The sequence below is a fragment of the Humulus lupulus genome, chromosome 1, assembly GCF_963169125.1.
Source record: "Humulus lupulus chromosome 1, drHumLupu1.1, whole genome shotgun sequence".
Lineage (NCBI taxonomy): Eukaryota > Viridiplantae > Streptophyta > Magnoliopsida > Rosales > Cannabaceae > Humulus > Humulus lupulus.
The window spans coordinates 284,256,591-284,275,340 of NC_084793.1; positions in this window are offsets into that span (position 1 = coordinate 284,256,591).

Below are 18,750 nucleotides of genomic sequence, written 5' to 3' on the forward strand. Positions count from 1 at the left end.
AAATATATATTTTTTGTTTTTTTAGTTTTTTATGATCCACGATTTTTTTCTTTAGAAAATACTACCTTAAGTTTTTTAAAATACGATTTTCAAATTTTTTTATTTACAAAAATACAGTGTCAAAAAAGCAATTAAAAAACAATAATTGGACAACAACTAGACATCAACCCACAATATATTAACATATTCAAAAACAAATAAAAAACAACAATTGGACAAGAACTATCAATAGTCATTGCATACTAACACGTTTTACAAAAAATCAAATATATCTTAAAACAATTAAATACTAATTAGATATCAACACAATAGCAGAACAACTATACATAAACTTAAACAACTAAAAAATAACATGAAAACAATTATACATAAACCTAAACAACTAAAAAACAACACAAAAGAAGAAAACATGCAAAACCGTAAAAATGTAAAAATTTCATTAAAATCGTAAAATTGAAGAAAAAAAAACTTTGTCAGTCCATAAAAATGTAATTTTTTAACGAAATTAAGTGTAATATGTAAATTTCCCTTAAATTTAAATGATATAGAAATTAAGGGCGTGTTTGGAAACAACTCTATAATTATTAGGTCGTGTAATTACTAGGGTAGTTACATATGAGTAATTACATTATATTTTAAAATGTAAGGTGTATTTGGATGTTAAGTGGTAATTGCTTAGGAATTCCTATTGTCATGTTTGAGAAAACAGTTATTAATTATACAGAAAAATAATATTATGTAATAAATATTATTTAAAAATTGATAGTAATTACACATTGTAATTACACCCAATTCTTATGGGGGCTATGAGAATTGAAGAGTGTAATTGAGACCCCTCAATTATCTCCAATTACAGAGTTGCATGGTCAGACAAACATGCCAAATTGAGTAATTACTCTGAACTATATTTAATTTCAATTACAAGATAGTTTTCCAAATGCACGCTAAAGGAATGAGACTTTTTGTTTACACGATATTGAGTAGCTAAAAAATAGGAGTCTAATATTGAATGGGTTTAAAAATTTTAACTTTTTTAAATATGTAATATTATAACCAACTAACTAATATCAAATGAAATAAATTAATTAAAAACTCAAATCTATATCTATATATTTATATATTTATACTTAATTGAATTTAAATTTAAATGATTATTATATTATTACAAATTGAATATCATAATCATGTGCTTAAACAATTGTCAACAAAATGTTTTTTTTGTTTGTTTTTTTTATTCTTATTTTTCTAATTTATGGTCGATAATAATAATAATAATAATAAATATAATAAACGTTTATTCAAATTATTTATGTTTTTTATTTAAATGTAAATAGTTTGACGAAAATATATCTTAGTAACATATATAATTTAAATTGGAATTCTAATTTGATTTATTTAAACTTTTTATTTAAACGATGTATAATTTGAATTCAAATTTTATTGGATATTTACTTAGCATAATTGTTTAATTAAATTATAAATATTATAATAAACGTTATTTTTTTCTCATTTTTTATTCTACTTTTCTAATTTATGGTTATTAAATAATTAAGGGAAAAGCTCAATCTATTTTCTCTTTTATCTCATTTTTATTTTACTAATAATTATAATAGATATCAATTAAAAATAACTATACAATAATAATAAATAATCTATCTATTTATATTTTTAACATTTTGACAAATTACAGTGTCCAAATATTAGTTTTTAATAATAAAGGATCCAAACAAATAAACAACCAAAATACACGTGTTTCAAATAATCTATCTATGTACTCATACTTTTAACATTTTGACAAACACACAAGGTACACAAGTTAAATTTAAAAAATAAAGGGTCCAAATGGGTAATCGGCTAAAATACTAGGTTCAATGTTGCGCACCAAATTTTTATTTATTTATTATGTGATTAGTTATTTTATTTTATTTATTTAAGTGTTAAGTGGTAATTATTTGAATTAATTTAATTTAATTTATTTATTTATTTATTTATTTTGTGCTTGCTTGTACATGTGTTTTGATTGTGTGTGTGTGAGAGAGAGAGCGCATGGTAAGTAGAGAAGAGCATGTATAGTTGTGTGTTTGCAAGTGCATGGCATGCATGGTGAGCATGCAAGCGGAATGTCATAAACTTCGACTAAATTTGGGAATGTGAGTGATTTCCCTAATTTTAGAAAACTACAAATTAGAGAGGATTCTAGAAGAACTAGTATTCACACACAGAAAATGATACAAATGGGAGAGAAGAGAGAGAGAGGGGGCAGGTGTGTGGGCGATTGGAAGAGCAAGGAGCAAAGTTTCCTTATTTAGCTTGTTGACATCTTTTTTCATTGATTTATTTTCTTTATTTTAATTGATTTTAGGCAAGATTAAAGGAAATAAGTTTGGGAAGGTTTCTCATTCCCATTGGAGAGGTAGGGTTCAACCACTAGGGGTTTTAAAAAGAAAAATGTGAGTCTTGAAGGCTCTAAGTGTGTCTGCCGAAATTAGAGAGAGGAAGTGAGAGAGAGTGCTCGTGAGAAATATAGAGAGAATGAGAGAAAGCACTACTACAAAAATTACATGATAAGTCGGTTAAAACCCGACTTCTGAACGTTCATAAGTTGGTTGGGAACCGACTTCCCATGCAGGTACTTATGATGTAAAAACATGGTAGGTCAGTTGGCGCCAAACCGACCTCTGGTGTAACACATAATAGGTCAATTTTGTGTAAACTGACTTATGAACATGTGTTAAGTCGATTTAAGCAGAACCAACCTCTCATGGCCGATGACTGATGTCCAAATTGTAGTAGTGAAGGGGAGAAAGAAGGAAATCTTGAATCCTAGGGTAAGTGTTCTAGATTTGGTGTTATTGAATCCTCTAAGTATATTTTCTCCTCTTCTTAACTCTAAGAGTTTCTCTTTTGTGTTTGGTATTGGTTGAACCTAGGTATCAAGGGCTTGACCATATTTAGTGTCTTTTTGAACACTACTAAGGAGGTAATAGAGATTCTAGTGTCTTTATATTTTATTGATGTTGTTGTGTTTTTTTATCTTTGTTTTGGATTGTGTTCATGAAAGAGTATGTTAGATGATGATGGTTATGTTATGGTATTTTCAGAATTCTTGAAAGATTGAATCTATTATTTGAAATCTTAATAATGATAGATGATTGATAAGAAGCATATAATAGATCATTAAAATTCACCTTTTATTTAATCTATGATTTATGCATGATTTTATGTAAATATCATATTTTAAGTTGTTTTTGCGTTATTTGGATTTTGATGTTTTGATTAAGCTTGATATTAAAAACATGCTAGGTTTAATTTTAGTTTTGGAGAAAATCAATGAATAATAATATGCTATAGATTTTGGCAAAAAGGGAAAACAAAGTGTTCTATAGTTGTTTCATTTGTATTTAGTTCTATTCTTTGTTTTGATAAAAGGACTTAATAAATTTTGGAAATTATTTTTGATAAATAAAGGTGCATGTTTCGGCCAAGGAAATTGTTTTGATATTGTCTATTTGTTTAAAAAAAAATATTATCTTGTAATTAAATTGTCTTAAAACATTGAGTGAAAAGCATGTTGATAATTGTGGTATTTTCTTGTTAAATGTGCTATAGATTTCGACCATGAGTGTATATTATGGTTTTTGGTTGTTGTAATGACCCACTACTCTAGACTTTTGGACCATTAACGAAACTATACATACAAATTCTTACTAAAACTTACATTTGCGAAAATACCATAATTTTATTAGAAAACTTATAGAAATAAGAGTTACTTACATAAATACCAAGAAGGATATGGGATCTCATTGTCTTTAAAAACAAAACATGATTTAAAATAAAAAGACATTACATAAATAGTGCGGAAAATACATGTAAAAGACATAAAACGAAACTACATCCTCGAATCGAATAACGCTCGGCTCCTTGACTCTATTCACCATCGATACACAATCTCCAAGCATCCACGAACCTTACCGCCACTAATAGCTATTTTTCTGCACATTTAAACAAAAAGGAATGAGCCTAATGCCCAGCAAGGAAAAATCTAACACATACTTCACATACATAAATTTCATAATAAACATAAAGACATATCATAACACTTATTACATACACATATTATAATGCCCATTATTACATGGGGTCCCATAGACTAAACAAATCATATGCCCATTAGATTAGTGGGGTCCTACTAGCTAAGTAGGTCATATGCCCATAATCTGTTTGGGGTCTTGTTAGTCATATGGGTCATATGCCCAAGCCTACATAAATACATACATATCATAACATATTTAATAACATAAAACATAAGATAACATATGCATATAACATATAGATTCTACCCTATTTTCCTTACCAAAGTTACCGGGATAAGAGGACAGCGTTGGGACTTTGGAACACTCCTAATAACCATTAAGAAAAAGGTGAGTCTATAGAAAAAGAGAAATGAAAGGAAGGGAAGGACTAAACCTTGGAGAAACATACTTACCAAAACCTTTTTGCTCAAGAACTTAGATTTCCTAACCAAAATAAAGATTAAGGTTAGAGGCTGAGTAGAAGACTATGAGAACTTAAAAGAACAAGTACAGAAATGAACTAGAGTTTTGGGTTACCTTGAAGACTTGTAAGACCAATCTACACCTCAAACCGAAATACCATAAAACCTTACTTCCCAAAGTGTTTGATAAGCTTATGATGATCAAGCTTATGATTCCCCAACCCAGGTGTTTAACTCTCACACTCTCCTAGCAATCTTGCAGCCTCTGAACTTAGAGTAAAAGGTGAATAATGGCTGGGTACTAGGTCCTATTTATAGAGTTCTAGGAATAAAAATCTTCTTTTTAGCTTTGAATAAAAATAATAAATTTAATTGAAAATATTTGAATATCCTTCAGCCAAAGGCTTAGGAATTTTTCAAATTTTTCAGAGAGATTTAAGGATTCAAAGCTTGATTTTTAAAATAATAAAAACAAATAGAATCCTAACTTCTAACTCCCTAAATCTCGTAACTCTAAACTCCCCTTCAGTAAAATCAACATATCTGAAGATGTAGAACTCCCATTTGGACTCTCTTTATACCGTTAGAAAGCTCATTAAATTATCTACAACTTTTAAGAAATAATATTTTTCGAAATTCCTAATATAACTGGGTCAAAAACAGGTCGGAAGTTACAGTACCCTAAATTTACGAAAAATCTATTTACAACCTAATTCATAAATAAATAAAATTGTGACAATTATCATGCTCCTATCAGATTTTGGTGAATACTAAGTCTTATATTTCTCTTATTTTATCATTAAAATAATAATTCCTTAATAATCATACATAAGACAAGTGCTACTATCTTATTGGGTTTATCTAAACCTTATAATATAATAAATATTATTCTTAATATCAGCTATATAATCAAACCTTAGGTTAAAATTAATATTCTTAAACTATAGGTTAAACTTAGAAAGTCTATAAGTACTACTATGAGTGTCCAAATAATTCCCGGTCTGAACCAAAAATCCACAGTAGCAAAGATAATACTATACATACTATAATACTACTAAATAATTAGCTAAGTAAAGTTCTTGGACTCTACAATTCTCCCTTACTAAAAAGAATTTCGTCCTCGAAATTTACTTACCAAATAATTCCAGATACCGGCCTTGCATGTCCTCCTCCAATTCCCACGTTGCCTCTCGTTCAGAACTATTACTCCATAGGACTTTGACTATAGGAAAGCTCTTGGACCGTAACTGCTTCATCCCTCTATCTAGGATGCTAATCGGTCGTTCCTCGTAACTTAAGTCTTTCTGGAGCGCTATCGTATCGTACTTGAGGATGTGAGATGGGTCTGACACATATTTGCGTAGCATCGAAATGTGGAAGACGTTGTGACTATCGGCTAGTGTTGGCGGTAGGGCTAGTCTATACGCAACTGGTCCCACTTTGTCCAATATCTCAAAAGGACCTATGAATCGGGGACTAAGCTTGCCTTTCTTCCCGAACCGCTTGACACCTTTCATAGGAGATATCTTCAGGAAGACTTGATCTCCGACTTGGAACTCCACATCGCGTCGCTTGGCATCCGCATAGCCTTTCTGACGGCTTTGAGCAGCAAGCATACGCTGTCTAATAAGCGCTAGTGCTTCTTGGGCTTGTCTAACAGCTTCGGGCCCTAGAAGCTGCCTTTCTCCTACCTCGTCCCAGTGCAACGGTGATCAGCACCTTCTTCCATATAACAACTCATAAGGTGCCATCTCGATTGTTGACTGGTAGCTGTTGTTGTACGAGAACTCGATCAGTGGTAAGTACTTGTTCCACGATCCTCCGAAATCAAGTATACACGCGCGTAACATATCCTCTAAGATCTGAATCGTACGCTCGGACTGCCCATCTGTTTGAGGATGGAAAGCTGTACTAAGACTTAACTTAGTACCCATGGCTTGCTGTAAGCTTCTCCAAAATCTTGACGTAAACACTGATCCTCTATCTGACACTATCGTCTTGGGAATTCCATGCAATCGTACAATCTCTTTGATGTAGATGTCTGCATATTGGTCTGCCGTGTATGAAGTCTTAACAGGCAGGAAATGAGCCGACTTGGTTAGTCTATCTATTACTATCCAAGCGGAATCATGCTGCTTATTCGTCTTTGGCAGACCCGTCACGAAATCCATGGCTATATCATCCCACTTCCATTCTGGCACGCTAAGTGGTTGTAATAAACCTGCAGGCCGCTGATGCTCTGCTTTCACTTGCTGGCATACCAGACACTTAGATACAAACTCCGCTATGTCCTTCTTCATCCCTGGCCACCAATAGATTGCCTTGATGTCATGAGTCATCTTGGTAGACCCTGAATGAATTGAGTACGGGGTACTGTGCGCTTCTTCTAAAATCGTCTTCTTAATACTTTGATCATTTGGCACACATACCCGATCCTTATATCTCAATAAGCCTTGGCTAGACATTGAGAAATCGGTATTCTTGCCTTCTATGACTGCTTCCATATGTGTTGCTAGCGATTCATCATGTCTTTGACCAATCCGTATGTCCTCTAGCAGATTCGATTGGATAGACAAGTTAGCCAGCTTGCCTACAACCACTTCTATTCCAGCACTAATAAGCTCCTGCTGTAGCGGCTTTTCTATTCTGGATAAGGCTGCTAAGTTCCCATAGCTTTTCCTACTAAGCGCATCGGCAACTACGTTCGCCTTTCCTGGGTGGTATAGGATTTCGCAGTCGTAATCCTTAACTAACTCTAACCACCTGCACTGCCTCATGTTGAGCTCCTTCTGCGTAAAGAAGTATTTTAAACTCTTGTGGTCCGTATAAATCTTGCACCGTTCTCCGTAAAGATAATGGCGCCAGATTTTTAACGCAAAGACCACCGCTGCCAACTCCATATCGTGAGTTGGATAGCGTTGCTCATACTCCTTCAACTGTCATGAGGCGTAGGCTATCACCTTGTCATTTTGCATCAGCACGCATCCTAATCCTAGCTTTGATGCATCGTAGAAGACAACGAACTTATCGTTGGGTGTCGGTACACTAAGTACTGGTGTTGAGCAAAGCTTATCTTTAAGCAACTGGAAGCTTTCCTCACACTTACCATTCCAGTTAAACTTTTGTTGCTTCTGGGTCAGGTTGGTAAGCGGAGTGGCTATCTTAGAAAAGCCCTCTACAAACTTCCTATAATAACATGCTAGCCCTAAGAAGCTTCTTACTTCTGATGCGTTCTTTGGTCTAGGCCAATCCTTCACGGCCTCTACCTTTGATGGATCTACTGCAACTCCGTCTTTCGATATGATGTGCCCGAGGAACGCCACTTGCGAAAGCCAAAACTTGCATTTCTTGAACTTTGCGTAGAGTTGATGCTCCTTCAATCGCGTCAAAATCAACCTCAAGTGTTCCTCGTGCTCTACTTCATCCTTGGAGTAAATTAAAATGTCGTCGATGAACACAACGACGAATTTATCCAAGTAGTCTTTGAAGACCCTATTCATTAAGTCCATAAACGCGGCTGGTGCGTTAGTAAGACCAAAAGACATAACCAAGAACTCGTAATGTCCATAACGAGTCCTAAAGGCTGTCTTAGGAATATATTCTCCCTTTACCTTGAGCTGATGATACCCGGACCGTAAATCGATCTTAGAAAATATAGTCGCACCTCGAAGTTGATCAAACAAATCGTCTATCCGAGGTAGCGGGTACTTGTTCTTGATTGTTACTTTGTTCAGCTCACGATAGTCTATGCACATTCGCATACTCCCATCCTTCTTCTTCACGAATAGTACTGGAGCTCCCCATGGTGAATGGCTTGGCCTAATAAAACCCAAGTCTAGGAGTTCTTGTAGCTGCGTCTTTAACTCCTTGAGTTCCGTAGGTGCCATCCGGTATGGTGCCTTAGAGATAGGCTCGGTGCCTGGTACTAACTCTATCGTGAAGTCTATTTCTCGAGTTGGCGGCAATCCTGGCAAGTCATCGGGAAAAACTTCTGGAAATTCTTGTATTACTCGGACATCTCCAACCTTAAGCGGCGTCTCCCTTTCCACGTTTGTGATGCTGGCTAAGAACGCTTGGCATCCTTTCTCCATCATTCTCTGAGCTTTGAGAGATGACACTAACGGGGTGCGCAATCCTGAAGCTTGTCCCATAAAGCATCGTCTCTGGCCGTCAGGAGTCTCGAACATCATCTTCTTGCGTCTGCAGTCGATCGTTGCGCCATGCCGTGCTAGCCAATCCATGCCTAATATTACGTCGAAGTCCTTGATCACTAGCTCTATCAGGTCTCCTTCTAGTTCTATGTCCTCAATCTTGATCGGTACGCCTCGTACTATTCGTGATGATAGAACTACTTTGCCCGAAGGCAACTCGGTTACAAACCTAGTTCTAAATCTTTCACTAGGTTTGTCTAGTTTTTCTATCATTCCTAACGAGATATACGAGTGAGTGGCTCCCGAATCAAATAATACATGACATAAGTTATTGAGGATAGAAACCTGACCTGTGACCACCTTGTTGCTAGCATCGGCCTCTCCTTGGGTTAAAGCAAAAACCCTAGCAGGAACCATCTTTTCATCCTTCTTCCCTTCTGGCTTTTGCTGAGGGCAGTCTCTTTTACGATGCCCTTCTTGACCACAGTTGAAACACTCCTTGGTGTTGGCGCGGCATTCTCCAGGATGCTTCTTCTGACACTTAGAACATGGCGGGTATTCCACGTAGCCCGGCCTATTTCCCCCATTATTCGCACGTGCCCTTTTATCGCTGTCGAACTTCTTGTTATCACGATGCCATCTTTTCTGGCCGTTACCGTTGTTGCTGGACTGATTGTTGCCGCTATTGCTAGACTGATTGCTGTCGTTATGGTTGTTGCTCCGACTGGCCTGAGATTGGCTCTGCTGTCTAGGTTCCGGCTTGCTAGCTTCTTCTTTGCATACATTGGCCTGCAACCTTTCTACTTCGATTGCCGTCTCAAGAACGTCGGCATATGTAGTGTTTCCCGGGTTTGCTAGCTTAACCCCCATCTCGATCTTCGGGCGAAGTCCTCTAATAAACTTGTTCACCCTCAAATAATCGGTTGAAACCATCTCTGCTGCGAACTTTGCTAAGCGGTCGAATTGACGAGCATATTCCGCCACTGTTAAAGTACCCTGCTTCAAGTTGGTGAACTCATCAACCCTCGTAGCAAGCACAACCGAATTGTAGTACTTTTTGTGGAACAGCTCCACAAATCGGGTCCACGTCATGGTGGCAGCATCATGGGATTGCTGGACCAAGTCCCACCATATCTTGGCATCTTTCTTGAGCAAAGATGAGACGCAGGGATGCGGTCTGCATTACTAAGGTTCATGTGGGCCAGAATCGGCTCCACATTCCTTAGCCACTCTTCTGCCTCAAAGGGGTCTGTAGTCCCTTCGAAGTTTGGAGCGTGCTGCTTGCGGAACCTCTCATACACTGGCTCCATGTGTTGTACTGGATATGGAGCGTAGTTCGTCATAGGCCATCCCCCATATGGACCAACTCGTTGGGGTGCTGGGGCCATTTGCTGTGGCTGCGGCTGTGGCGGAGGCTGAGGCTGAGATTGAGCCTGTTGGCGTTGTTGATGCAGAAGTTCCTCGACTTGCTGTCGCATTCTGGCAATCTCCGCAGTGTTATCAGCTGGCGGTGCCGGCGCGTTGCGGCGAGCAGTAGCACGCACTGCCCTTCGGCGAACTGGAGGGACTTCATTGGTTGCTGGAACGTCGTTGGTGGCGTTTCCGTTGGTGCGTGCAGATCTTCTGAGCGACATCTTCAACAAAGTTCTAACAGTCGAGAACATGTTAGAACTTATCCTAATAGTCTCTAAGGCAAAACTTAATCTAAGCAAACATAACTCGGACCTATTAATTATGATTTCTTATGAAAAAAAAATTATGTAAGCCTTCTTTATGATTAGGGTCTGTTTCTAAACTTAGAAAAATAAGCCATCTTTATAATTTACTAAGTCTGTTTCTAATCATCCTATATGACTAAATTCTCAGGCTCGAAACTCGTCGTTGTTCCAAAGTTAATCATATTGAGGGAGGGTTGGGATCAGTAAAATCGTTCCCACTACTATGGCCCCCTAAACTCTCAATATAGAACCCGGTCCATTGATTTGTATCCACCCTCACCGAACTTGGTCATTATTTTATTAAATTTATTATTTATTATAATTGAAAAAATCAAACTCATACATGTCATTCAAAAATAACAATTGTATTTATTTGGAAAAAAAAGTTTTCACTAAAAACAATCATATATGCAAAGATAATAAATAAAATAAATAACGAAAAAATAAACTAATTTACAAATATTATAAACTGAAAACATAAGGGCTAAAACGTACACATAATCAAAACAACTAAAACATAAACACTTACATTGGCAGTCAGATTCGGAGCTTTGAGCGTGTGTATCGAGGAGAACTTCATGCAAAGGAACCGTTTCTCTGATACCAACTATAATGACCCACTACTCTAGACTTTTGGACCATTAACGAAAATATACATACAAATTCTTACTAAAACTTACATTTGCGAAAATACCATAATTTTATTAGAAAACTTATAGAAATAAGAGTTACTTACATAAATACCAAGAAGGATATGGGATCCCATTGTCTTTAAAAACAAAACATGATTTAAAATAAAAAGACATTACATAAATAGTGCGGAAAATACATGTAAAAGACATAAAACGAAACTACATCCTCGAATCGAATAACGCTCGGCTCCTTGACTCCATTCACCATCGATACACAATCTCCAAGCATCCACGAACCTTACCGCCACTAATAGCTATTTTTCTGCACATTTAAACAAAAAGGAATGAGCCTAATGCCCAGCAAGGAAAAATCTAACACATACTTCACATACATAAATTTCATAATAAACATAAAGACATATCATAACACTTATTACATACACATATTATAATGCCCATTATTACTTGGGGTCCCATAGACTAAACAAGTCATATGCCCATTAGATTAGTGGGGTCCTACTAGCTAAGTAGGTCATATGCCCATAATCTGTTTGGGGTCTTGTTAGTCATATGGGTCATATGCCCAAGCCTACATAAATACATACATATCATAACACATTTAATAACATAAAACATAAGATAACATATGCATATAACATATAGATTCTACCCTATTTTCCTTACCAAAGTTACCGGGATAAGAGGACAGCGTTGGGACTTTGGAACACTCCTAATAACCATTAAGAAAAAGGTGAGTCTATAGAAAAAGAGAAATGAAAGGAAGGGAAGGACTAAACCTTGGAGAAACATACTTACCAAAACCTTTTTGCTCAAGAACTTAGATTTCCTAACCAAAATAAAGATTAAGGTTAGAGGCTGAGTAGAAGACTATGAGAACTTAAAAGAACAAGTACAGAAATGAACTAGAGTTTTGGGTTACCTTGAAGACTTGTAAGACCAATCTACACCTCAAACCGAAATACCATAAAACTTTACTTCCCAAAGTGTTTGATAAGCTTATGATGATCAAGCTTATGATTCCCCAACCCAGGTGTTTAACTCTCACACTCTCCTAGCAATCTTGCAGCCTCTGAACTTAGAGTAAAAGGTGAATAATGGCTGGGTACTAGGTCCTATTTATAGAGTTCTAGGAATAAAAATCTTCTTTTTAGCTTTGAATAAAAATAATAAATTTAATTGAAAATATTTGAATATCCTTCAGCCAAAGGCTTAGGAATTTTTCAAATTTTTCAGAGAGATTTAAGGAATCAAAGCTTGATTTTTAAAATAATAAAAACAAATAGAATCCTAACTTCTAACTCCCTAAATCTCGTAACTCTAAACTCCCCTTCAGTAAAATCAACATATCTGAAGATGTAGAACTCCCATTTGGACTCTCTTTATACCGTTAGAAAGCTCATTAAATTATCTACAACTTTTAAAAAATAATATTTTTCGAAATTCCTAATATAACTGGGTCAAAAACAGGTCGGAAGTTACAGTACCCTAAATTTACGAAAAATCTATTTACAACCTAATTCATAAATAAATAAAATTGTGACAATTATCATGCTCCTATCAGATTTTGGTGAATACTAAGTCTTATATTTCTCTTATTTTATCATTAAAATAATAATTCCTTAATAATCATACATAAGACAAGTGCTACTATCTTATTGGGTTTATCTAAACCTTATAATATAATAAATATTATTCTTAATATCAGCTATATAATCAAACCTTAGGTTAAAATTAATATTCTTAAACTATAGGTTAAACTTAGAAAGTCTATAAGTACTACTATGAGTGTCCAAATAATTCCCGGTCTGAACCAAAAATCCACAGTAACAAAGATAATACTATACATACTATAATACTACTAAATAATTAGCTAAGTAAAGTTCTTGGACTCTACAGTTGTTTTGATTTTGGTTGTTATTTTTGCATATTTAAATGTGATATTGAAGTGTTCAAAGTGTAGAAACATGTTAGGACAAATTGTTGAATTTTTTAAAGATTAATAAACATTGTTTAATAAGCACTTTTATGATTTTATGTGCTTGCTAATTTTTATTTGGTTAAAATGTTATTTGGCAAGTATGATTAAAATAGAGTAATTTTATGCCATGATATACATGCTAAAGATGAAAAATGGATAAATTTTGTATATGTTATTCTTGCATATGTTTAGAGACTTTATGATTTTATGTGAAAATATATATTTAAAAGATGAGGCAATTAAATAAAACATGTGATGAATGCTATTTTTTAAGGTTGTGAGATTTGAGGTCATGAATGCCTAAGGTGATTTGTGGTACGATTGATATTGTATATTTTATGACGTTTTTACCAAGTTTAATTTACGATAAATAACATGGTTTTATGTAGTTATGAGTTCTAGAAAAGAATATAAACATGTCACATTTTCTTTTATTTAATTTAAAGAAAAATTTTGTTTTCTTATTTTTTTTTTTAATTTGAAAAGCATGAATAGCAGATGAATATTTATTTTGAAATATGGGTTTCCAAAAATAAATTATTGGTTAGTAAACAAGATTATGCCTTTGTCTATTTGAGCCATGAATTGTTGTGAGTTGCACAAGATCTTTGAAATTAATTTATGCTTATTGTTGGATGATTTTAAGATGACAAATAATAGCAAGCATGATAGGAAATAATTAGTAATTAATTTTTAAGTGTAAAAATGCTTGCTGAATTTTTGTAAAATTATCAAGAAATAAAGAGCATGATAATTCCAACCTTGATTGAGTTTTTTAAGAATGGTCTCACGTATGCATGTTACATGCAAGTGTATTTTTATGCATAATTATATGTTAATTGATTAAGTATAAGATTCTTGTTTGAAGATCATTGAGGATTGATGAGTAAAATGACATTATATATATATTTTTTTTTGTGATTTTATGTGAGACTTGCGAGTATGATTTGTTGTATGGATTATTGATAGAATTAAGATTGTGGTGCAACTTGTGTGAGATATGTGCCACGTGTGCATGACCCATGCATACGTGGGATGTACTTGATGTGTTCATGTGTGTTTTACATGATATTAAGATGAATGTTTGATTGTTATTCTAGGTTCGTTGTGAAGTTGTCCCGCTCTTTAAATTTGTTTGGGCTTGAGGTAGGGAAGTTAGTTAGTTTTCCAATGAGATATGTTTTGAACGTTTGAGAATTAAACTGTCATCATGAGATAAGTTGTTATGGTATTTTGTTGATTTGTTCTATGCTTTGTATCCAAAAGAATAGAGTGTTAGCGTTTATGAACACGACACAACAAAGAGAAAAGAGTATTGTTAGCGTGCTAAACACAAAACAATAGATGAGTTACTACGGTATGACGTAACTCAGAAGACGGACGCGTCAAGAAGCCCCAAGTGGGCAGAGGAGGTTACAATGGGATATGTTTTCCTGGTTTTCCTCACAAAATTGTTAATTTATTTGCTTGTGATTGTTTTCAAATAAAGTATTTGTGTTATTTCATTTTAATGCTAAAGATATTGATAATAGATTTGTATTATATTTCATTAATACTTGTTCTTGTTTGTACTTCTTTACTGAGATTTTAGCTCACCCCCTTATTTTCGCCCTTCACGTAGACGTTAGGATATGTTTGGCATGCATGGTGGGCTGGGAGTTTCCAAAGTCAAGTACGTATTCCGCGAGGAGCTTGTGGACGAAAACGATCCAAGAACGCCAAAGAGACATATTTGAGATTCATCATGTTTACTTTAACTTCAGTGGGATTTTATTATTTTCTTATGAACTGCATAAAGACACTTTATTTTATTTTTAAACTAATGGGCTCATATTGCATATTTTTAATAAGGACCCACCGAACTTTTAGATAATTTTTGGCATTTTCTAAATAAGCATAAAAATGACATTTTTGCAAAGATAAACAGACAAGGTGTTTTACATTCAAAATAGTGTGAATCCTTATAGAAAACATAAATATATATAATTTTTCTTTTTATAAAGAAATTTAACATTTTGAATAAATACATGGTCCAATGGTTATTTTTTAAGAATAAAGGATCATAATGGGTAATCGGCCAAAATATAATGCTCAAATAATCGATCTTTTTTTTTAACCTTTTGACAAAATTTGATGTCCGCAAGTTAATTTTTAAACATAAAGAGTTCCAACGAGTAATCATCTAAAATACAAGGTTCAAAATATTGTGAACCTTTAGAGAAAAATAAATATATATTTACTTTTTATAAAGAATTTTTAATCTTTTGAATAAATACATGGTCCAAAAGTTAATTTTTAAAAATAAAGGGTCAAAACGGGTAATCGGCCAAAATATAGTGTTAAAATAATTGATCTATCTATTCATATTTTTAACATTTTGATAAACACACGAGGTATAAAAGTTAATTTTAAAAAATCAAGGATTCAAACGAGTAATCGATTAAAATAAGTCTTACACAAAACATAAATTTTCTTATACATAATTTGACTTTTTATAAAACATATATATATCACGCAAAGCGTATAAAAATAATATTAAATAAAAACACATGTACAACAAGTAGTTTGATATTTGTTTTTAGCACTTTAATTATTCAGAATTTCTCGAAAACCTACAGGAGGTTCGATAAACAATGAACACCATCATGAAAAAAATTATGGTCAATGCACTCTCACGTATCTATATAAGGAGCATGTTCTACGGGTAGAGTGAAAAGGGATCCCTACCACACAATCTCCCAAAAAATATTTTAAAATATACATTTTTTAATCATTGCAAAAGACTGGGCGAAGAGCAGTTATGTTTTGTAGTTATAAATATGTAACATAATATTTCTTTAAAACCAATTAAATAAAATAAATATTTAGTAATTATATTAACATAAATTTAAATATTATAAAATATTGTAATTATAATAATATTAAATAAAAAAACTAAATATTTAATAATTATATTAATATAAATTAAAATGTTATAAAATAATATTTTTATAATAATATATGTTGACGACGTTTTTCGCCAACTAAAAACAAGAGCAATTAAGCAAATGTACAATTAAGAATGAAAAGAAGAACAAAGATTTTTACGTGGTTCGATAATTAAAATCTATCTAGTTCACAAGTAACTTTTATTTATCTTTCTGTGTCAAAGCTTTCAAAGCAATTTCACTTAGTTTTTGCATCAAAGAATTGAGAGTGTTCCTCAAGGACCATTGTCCAGGCTATTTATAGGCCTGGTACCTCAAATTGTTCTCCCTTAATCTTAGGGATATTACAATGAAACATGTTTAAATTTGAAATATAAATATGTACATTAAAATATAATCAATTGCATTAATTACAAATAAATATCCCTAAACAATAGGGTTCATTACACGATTTAAATCAAATCCCCGTGATTGTAGGGATTTTGCAGTTGCATACGTATAACTTCCCAAATTTCCTAATAAGGCTTAGTGCCTTGATTAGGGGGCCAGGAGGGCAATAACTAATAAATTGCATTATTATGTGATTTGATGCATGAATAAATGAATTATGTGGGTTATATTATAATATGATTGTATTTGCATGCATGTGGGTACGTTTCTTATTATAAGGGAAATTTTGTGATTTTGGCCCGTTAAGACCATATTTGAATATATGTGTAACGCCCTAATTTCTTATAAATTATCGAGAACACAGCGTTGGATCATAAACATAAACGTTGCTATTTTATTGAATGAAAATTAAAATAAGTAAATGGATCCATGGTTTTACAAACATAAAATAATTGTCTTTAACATACTAAAATGAGCAACATTAAATAAAACTTTAAAAGAAACATGCTTTAATAAAAATAGGCCCGCTTGATCTTCCTCGACTATATGATCCCCACAAGTACATCACGAAGCTCCCAGGTCCCACTCGCCACCGACATTTCTATCTTTAATTGCTTAAATCAAAAAAATCATGAGGGGTGAGCTTCTAATCCCAGTAAGGAAAATACAAACAAGAGTCATAACATAACTTATTTATACTAATCATACAACATCATAAAACCCTAGGTCATAACATAGCCTAAGTCATAATAATAGGTCATAGGTCATAATAACAAGACATATATAATAAAAGGATAAGTGCTTATACAGGGGTGGCAATTAAGCCTCGAACATAAGTTTGTCATACAAGTTTGGCAATCGAGCCTACCGGACATCAACTTAGGTCTGTCATACAAGTTTGGCAACTGAGCCTATCGGACATAAGTCTGTCATACATCATTGGACACCTTAGGTCTAGCCACACTTACCCATTTATTGTACCTGAAATGTTAGGTCATACAAAATATAAACTAGGTCATAAACTAAACTACCTAATTTTTCTTACCTTGAGTGTGGAGAGAAAAAAAAAGAGAGAAGAGATTGCTTTCTATGGAAAACGTCCAATCAACCTTAAACATAACATAAGATATTTATATTAGAGTCTTATAAAAAAAACTACACTTTCAAGAATTTTCTAAACCTCGTAAAGTCATACCTTCAACCTAGAACAAAAATGATGAAATCCCGAGACTTCTCTCTAATGTCTATCTCCAACAACAACACCAAGAGTTTGGATACTTGGATAGATTTTGGCTATATATTGGCTTGATGGGGTTCAATATTAAACAAATTAATACGAGATAGCCTAAAACATGTTTCTAAAATTGAATTCAAAGAGAAACAAAGAATAGAATACTTACAGTATACGCAGCGGAATTAAAGAGTCCTTCCTTCAGTTTCTCTAACTCTTGTATCCTCTCTGTCGCAGAGTATTATCAAGAAACTGAACCGATCTTCTATTTTCTTCACAATATTCCAATGTATCCTTAGAACCACCTAGACTAGTGTGGGCAATTCTCAACACATGAGATAGATATAGAGAGAAGAAGAGAAAATAACAAAGAGCCTTAGAAAATGACTTGTGTTTAGAGAGAATCTAAAACTATCAGAAAATCTGACTTGTGACTTATGTTTTGACTTCTCTCTAAGCACTCCTTTTATAGACTCAATTAGGTCATTTAATTTAATTAAAACAACAATAAAATAACAGCCATTTTGAAGCCCTAGGTCGAAATTATCATGGGCTATAGGCCCGTGAAATTTCCCATTTGATTATAAGCCATTGGGCTTACAATCAAGGCATATATTATTTTCTATTGATTTAATTAATTAAATAATTATTTAAATCCTTTATCAAATTAATTATTTATAATTTGAACCTTAATTTAAACTTATTTAATAATTTAGATACAAATTTATCTTAATTAATACATCTGCCATAATTTCTCTTTTCTTCTCAAAATTACACAACTCTGTGAAACTATCCAAAATTAACCTGGTCAACTTTGATAATTCTAATTGATAATTAAATCAATTAATTGAGACTATCTAGATGATTTTATCCAAGGTACAATGGGGACCATGGGCCTATGAAATCAAGCTCCAATAAGTTATTATAAATCTAACAAATAAATTTACTAACTTATTAATTTCTCGTGACTCCACTATAGACTCGGAATTGCACTCTTGAATTCATAGAACGCTCTATAACAAATATAGATACGCTATTTATCCATTGTTACAACCATAATTGTCACTCAATCCTCTATAGACGGTCTACAATGAGATAGGACTAAAATACGGTTTTACCCCTCATTGTATTTTATCCTTAAAACACTTAGTTCCTTGTAAATGATATTTCAGTAAACTAATTTAATTACTGAAATGAGATTTCTATC